We start from the raw sequence: 6000 nt of genomic DNA, 5'->3' as shown, positions 1-6000 counted from the left end.
TTGTTTTTTTTTGTTTTTTTGAATCGTGATGTTATGCTTAGGAATGCTTAGAAAGTTAACTGATGCAGCTAAATACATAATAACCCTGGAGAAAAAGTGGTCAAAGGCTACAAACGTTTTCAGTTTGGTATAAAGGTTCACCTTCAAGCAGGATTACCATCAAGAATAGTACAGTTCAGCCCAGTCAAAGTCCAGACCTACAACCAACTGAGAACCTGGGGCAGGGTTTAAAATATGTTATTCACAGATAATTTCTGTCCAATCTGACGGATCTTAAGCTATTTCAAAAAGAGAAAAGATGTGAAATAATTCATTCTCTAGATGCACCTAGCTAATAAAGAAATACCTCAATAGATCTTCAGCTGCAACTAAATGTAGTGACACAGCTGGAATTCAGTTGCATTCAGCACTCTTATAGAAAGATTAGATTAAAAAAAATGATTGTGGCAAAAAAGGAATTGCACTATGAACACAGAAAGAATACATCTGCACACTATTGCACTGAAACCCCCCACACACACACACACACACACACACACACACACACACCCCACAGTTCTCCATTTCCCCCAGTCTCTCTTGTTATAAATTTCACCCTTAGCCTTGCAGTCCAATCATAAATCATACATTCCCTTCCTCTTCCTCTCTCTTGCTTGCTAAAACGTTGTTGTTTTTTTTACTACACAATAGTCCAGACTCCATGTCAAAGAGCAGCCATATTTAATATATGTGTGTGTGTGTGTGTGTGTGTGTGTGTGCGTGTGGCTTCCACTCCAGATCTTTCCTTTGGCTCTGGGTCCCCACCCCAGGGGAGGCTGTACAGTGGGACTCAAACCTCCACCTGAATAAGCTCACACTGAAAAAGCGCCACATACTCTTAAATGCACACTAAAAAGGAAGTGGCGTGTTTGCACACAGAATGTATAATACCACCTTCATTAATTCCTGCACAAGTCCAATACAGTTGCACACACAAATGGTCGCTCTCATATCTTTACTCGCCTCAGTAAAGTTTTCAAAGCTCAGACTATATTAAACATCAGGCCTGAACAGAGAAATGAGTCCTACTATTTGTGGGAATATTTTTTTATTAATCACTTATTGTTAACAATACTATTTATGTGTGATTTACTCTAATCAAGGAAACTTTTACATTGCTCTGTAAAAGCTGTTGGGAAATACGTCAAGATAAGAACCACAATATGCAATATGCTAGGTCTCCTATTATGCAATATTTTCTTTATAAACATTTTGCAATAATGTGTCCTGAAGCCTGTGAATGAGATTTACAAATAGAAAACAATTTTCCCCTCTATCATTGCCTTTCCCAGCCTCTTAGCTAATGTGTGCTCAAAATGCTGTTTGAAATGCATTCCCCTGATGATGTCATAAGGGGAAATAAGCTCTAGCAGCCCATCGTTCTAGCTCCAGCCTTCATCTAATGTATTATTCTGTGCTTCTAGTCTCTCTTTACTTACTCTGACTGGTCGTCATGGTTGTGGGCAGTAGGGGCGCATCCTTCCAGAGGATGGGGGCGTTGAGAGACAAAACAGCTCATCCAGAGGTTGGCAGCATAAGGAGATTTTTGGTAAAGGCTATCTGCCTAATCTGAGAGGAATTTTCCTACACAAACTGCTAAAATGTGCTCGGGGGGCCTTATTATTAATATTTTTTTCATTTTCAGATGTAGAATAATATTTAATTTTTCATGTGAGACATCAAAATAAATACTGCATAATCATTAAGGATACACAGCTTTCTATTCTCCCCCCATAACATCGGGTCAATACCTTGTAGTAACACTGTTCTCTGTATTTATTTCTGCAACAATTTGAGCTATGTTGCTACATGTAGGGACAGAGAAGTTTAGTTTTTTTCTTCTCAAAAGCAGCACACACTTTAATGGAGAATATCTGTGATTATAAATTTAGATTCTTGCCATAAATCTGGTTTGGATATTGCTCTGGACATTGATTAGATGACTCAAACACATGAATGATGATCCTCCTCCTCAGTCTCGGGTTTCATTCAGCAGCTGGTAGGCTTTCTCCAAGGACTTTTCTCTACAAAACCTCTTCTACTTTTTGTCGAATTTAAAAATTTGAAATAGCTACCAAAGTAATAGGTTTAGATCCAGACTGAAGTTTGATATTACTGTCTGTTATGTATTTTGTAATAATTAATGTTGTATCTGTTCCATCAAAGGGATTGTAACTGTGTTTTGTTTGTAGGTACTGGTTTGACATGTGGTGCTATCTTGAGAGGGGAGTCCTCATTCAGGCTATTGTTGACATTTTGGAGTTATTTAAAGAAACCGCCCTCCAGCATCTATGTTTGTCTCCCTCCATGCGCCTTAGTGTGTCATATGTTATTGGGTGTGTTTCCGTTGCTCGAGGACTACTTCCACAGTCCCACTTCCACAGATAATGTGGAATTCATGAAGAGAATGTCACACGGGGAGGACCTTCCTGTCACCTGACCCCATGTCTTCCTGTGTAGTTTCCTGCGTCTGAGCATGCACCAAGGATCATGGCTTATGTGATGGAGAACCTGGTCTGCATCTCCATCTGATAGGATGGGTACCGATGCTGAGATAGTTATGGAGAAGATGTCCAACTTGCTTTAACTTCTATATAATTAGCAGCTATGGGGCTCCACAATCAGACCCTTTGTTTTGGTTGTTTGGCAAATAAATATTAGAGGAAGCTGAAGTGGTAATACATTGACTTTCATTGATTTCCAGTCAGTTTTAACCCCTTTTATAACTTACCCCTAACATAACTCTAAATTTAGGATTACCAGTCCATAACTAACCTTAACCTCAAAGCAATTCATATCTTAGCCCTAAACCTAACTATTGGAAAAATAGGAAGTGTGGCCCAGCTAAATGTCCTCACTTTGCTATAAACAGTCCTTCATTTATTTAATGGTGGAAACTGAAAAAATATATGGAGTCTGACGCCAAAACAGGGGCCCACAAAACATTTTTCTGCGATCATTTTAGGTTGTCTAATTTAACAGTTTGAGTCCAGTTTGCTAGGTAGTGCAGTGCACTACTACAGATATGTATCTTAAGGATGTATATTAATTTGATAGATTATTCACAGCAGGGGTTCCCAAATTTTGTCATTTTTAAGTCATTTATTAAGGGAATTGAAGCAAATTATGAAGCTATTTTTTTAACTAAAGCCCTAAAAGCCCTCTTGGCTGAGTTCACTCATGATGTAGCACAGCAAGGTTAACTTGAGCTGTTGACAAAACACATCTTACTGTCAAGGAAAAACAGATAAAATCGATAACACCGTCCGGAATGTCAAAGGTCCTTTAATGCCAATGTTGAGCACATAATGCTGGTAAAATTATTGAAAGTTTCAAAAATACAGATAGCATTGCTTTTAAGGTTTAGGATTAAGAACAAAACAAAGAAAAGAAAAAAACATTTTCTTTTGCATGGTGCTGTATTCCAAATACAAAAGAGGTAGCAACACAGAAGAAAAGGAGAGAGTGAAAGACGTGGTGGCAGGTTTTGCGTTGGGGCCCCTTGGTTTTTCAGTCAACAGGGGGAGAGGTGCCATGTAATGGTTTCCAGACCCACAGACACAAAGATACACTCTAATTCGATTTGGAAATCTGACAGAAGGAGGAAGCAGAGTGTATGTGGACGTTTGTGTGTATGTGTTTATATATCTATACATATGTATATTATATATATGTGTCTGTGTACCTGGGGCATTTTCTTCCACATAGTGAAGAAATCTAGTTTCCCTTTACCAATGGAGGAGCTGAGTTAGTTCTACTGTCTTTGTGTGACACAGTGTGCAATAGCACAATGTATGCTTTTAATCACAGCTTGAGCAGGGGGAAATCGGATCCCTCCAGATCTAAAAAAAAAATACCATATATGCACAATGAAAATCTCCAACGAGGGGGAAAATGTGCATGTTTTATAAAAGCTAAAAACAACGTTCGACAGATAAAATGGGTTTTCTTTAGGAAAATGTTGATATAAACTCTTTACAAGGTAAATGTCCATCGACTTTGATGTAGGGTAGAGTTAAAAGATCAACACAGACAGAAAGATTGATCCTGGTGAAGGTTTGCAGAGATTATTTCTATGGCCTTAGTCTTAGAAAATCTAAAATCTAATCTGAACGGCGGGATAGAAGTGCATTTTTAGTAAGAAATTTTCATTATCTTGACGCTGATAGCTAGCTGGATTACTCATTTCAATTAACTATGTAACTCTGCCCTGTTTCTAATCACTGTTCATCTGATCCACCAGCTCCTGCTTCTATTTAAACTGCTTGGTCCCAGTCATCAGTACCAGATCATTCTGAGCCTTTGGTGTTGAGAGTTTTCCAATGTTTCTAATAGTGTTCTGTTTTTCCTGATCCTGACTCACTTCTGTATTCGGACCTTTGAGCCTGCCTGTCCCTGTTCTGATCTGTTTGCCTGACCTGTCTCCGGATTCTGTTGTGGACTAAACCTGGATCTGCCTCTTGACTTCGCCCTCTGGGTTATCCTGCCCTCATTAGTCTGTTCGGATCTTATCTCCTGTCAGTTCTGTGTTCTTCAAGGCTTTGGTGTCTAGAACTCTCTGCATCCTGTCAGCTGACCGGCTGGTATCGACCTCGTTCTCCATGCCAGAGTGAACTATATAACCAGGTTAGTGACTCACCTGTTCAGATTTTTCCTCTGTCAGACTTTTGTGGTTACTAACCTGTGTTCCCTCCCTTCAGAGTTACCTGCCTCAGACACCTTAGCCACTGCTGCCGCAGATCAGCTAACCGCCAGTGATACGGCAATCAAATTAAACGAAGTACTTTCGAGTTTTTTAAACCATTTCATCTAGACTTTCCCTCCCCCTCTATTATCAAAGATTATTCCGTCCAGGTGTCAGTGAAATAGATGGAGGTGTGTTAAATTCACCTAAAGTTTGACTAAACACACCTGGCTGCTTCCAGCCTTTGTCCAACACACTTACAAGGAGAGCTACATCAAGGAAGAATAGAGGAGAAGATAAACATGTGGAAAAAGTGAATAAAGTGAGAGGTCAGACTAAGAATGGAAAAATTAAAGCAGGAAATACGAAGACCTGAATAATAATAAAACAAGGAATAAAAGAAAAGAGAGAGGGCAACATGACTCAATCAGGGTACAGAGCCAGCCTCGAAATCACTCCACCCTCTGTCTTTCGCTCTGCTGTATCCCAGTGAGGTAAATCCCCCAGTATCGCCCCCCCTTATGTGCTCCCATAGCCCTCCCACTCCTGTGACTGGTTAATGTGTGTGTGTCACCACTTTTTCCTCTCAAATTCATTTGCAAAGCAGTGAGACGGAGCGCTTGGCTGCAAAGAGCCAGAGCTGCAAACTCAAATTAGAATCCCACTGGGAGGAAAAAAAAAAAACAAATCAAAAGATTATTAGAAGCTTTTTCTTGTAGCTTTCTCCTTTTCTCCACATTTTTAAACCAAGTTTTGGGAATTCTACGTGCAAAACATTGGGGAAGTCTTACTTTTTTAACAAGGGATTTCCAGAAAAGCATCCTATCCTATCCAGCTCCAGTTTCCCATCCCCGGTCCTTCTGTCATCCATCTTTCTCTCTCTGGAGGCAGATCGGTTTGCAGAATCTTAAAAGCTGGGAATACTTCTTGCAGTCCAACGAAACAACCAACAGAAAAAAAGCAAGGAGGACTTGAAGGGGTAAGTCGACTTAAAAAAAAAGCAAACACCTTTTTGCACTCTTGGTCATACATTAAAAGTAACATTTGTTCTGTTGTTTCTATGCATAATATATATGATAGATCACTAAGGAGTATTTAAAATATTTATTTCATAGATGTCACACTACTAGAGCTCTGTTATGAATAGTATAGCACAAAGTTATGTGCAGTATTATCCTTTTTTGGGTTTTATTATTAGGAGGACAAAGACCAAAGCTGGGGAATGAAAATGCATGATGCACACTTGGGTCATGCAAATGTTTTAGGGTAGAAACTCA

This window comes from Cyprinodon variegatus, unplaced genomic scaffold (assembly GCF_000732505.1).
Source record: "Cyprinodon variegatus isolate N-32 unplaced genomic scaffold, C_variegatus-1.0 Scaffold767, whole genome shotgun sequence".
NCBI classification, from domain to species: Eukaryota; Metazoa; Chordata; class Actinopteri; order Cyprinodontiformes; family Cyprinodontidae; genus Cyprinodon; species Cyprinodon variegatus.
This window is presented reverse-complemented; position numbering follows the sequence as displayed.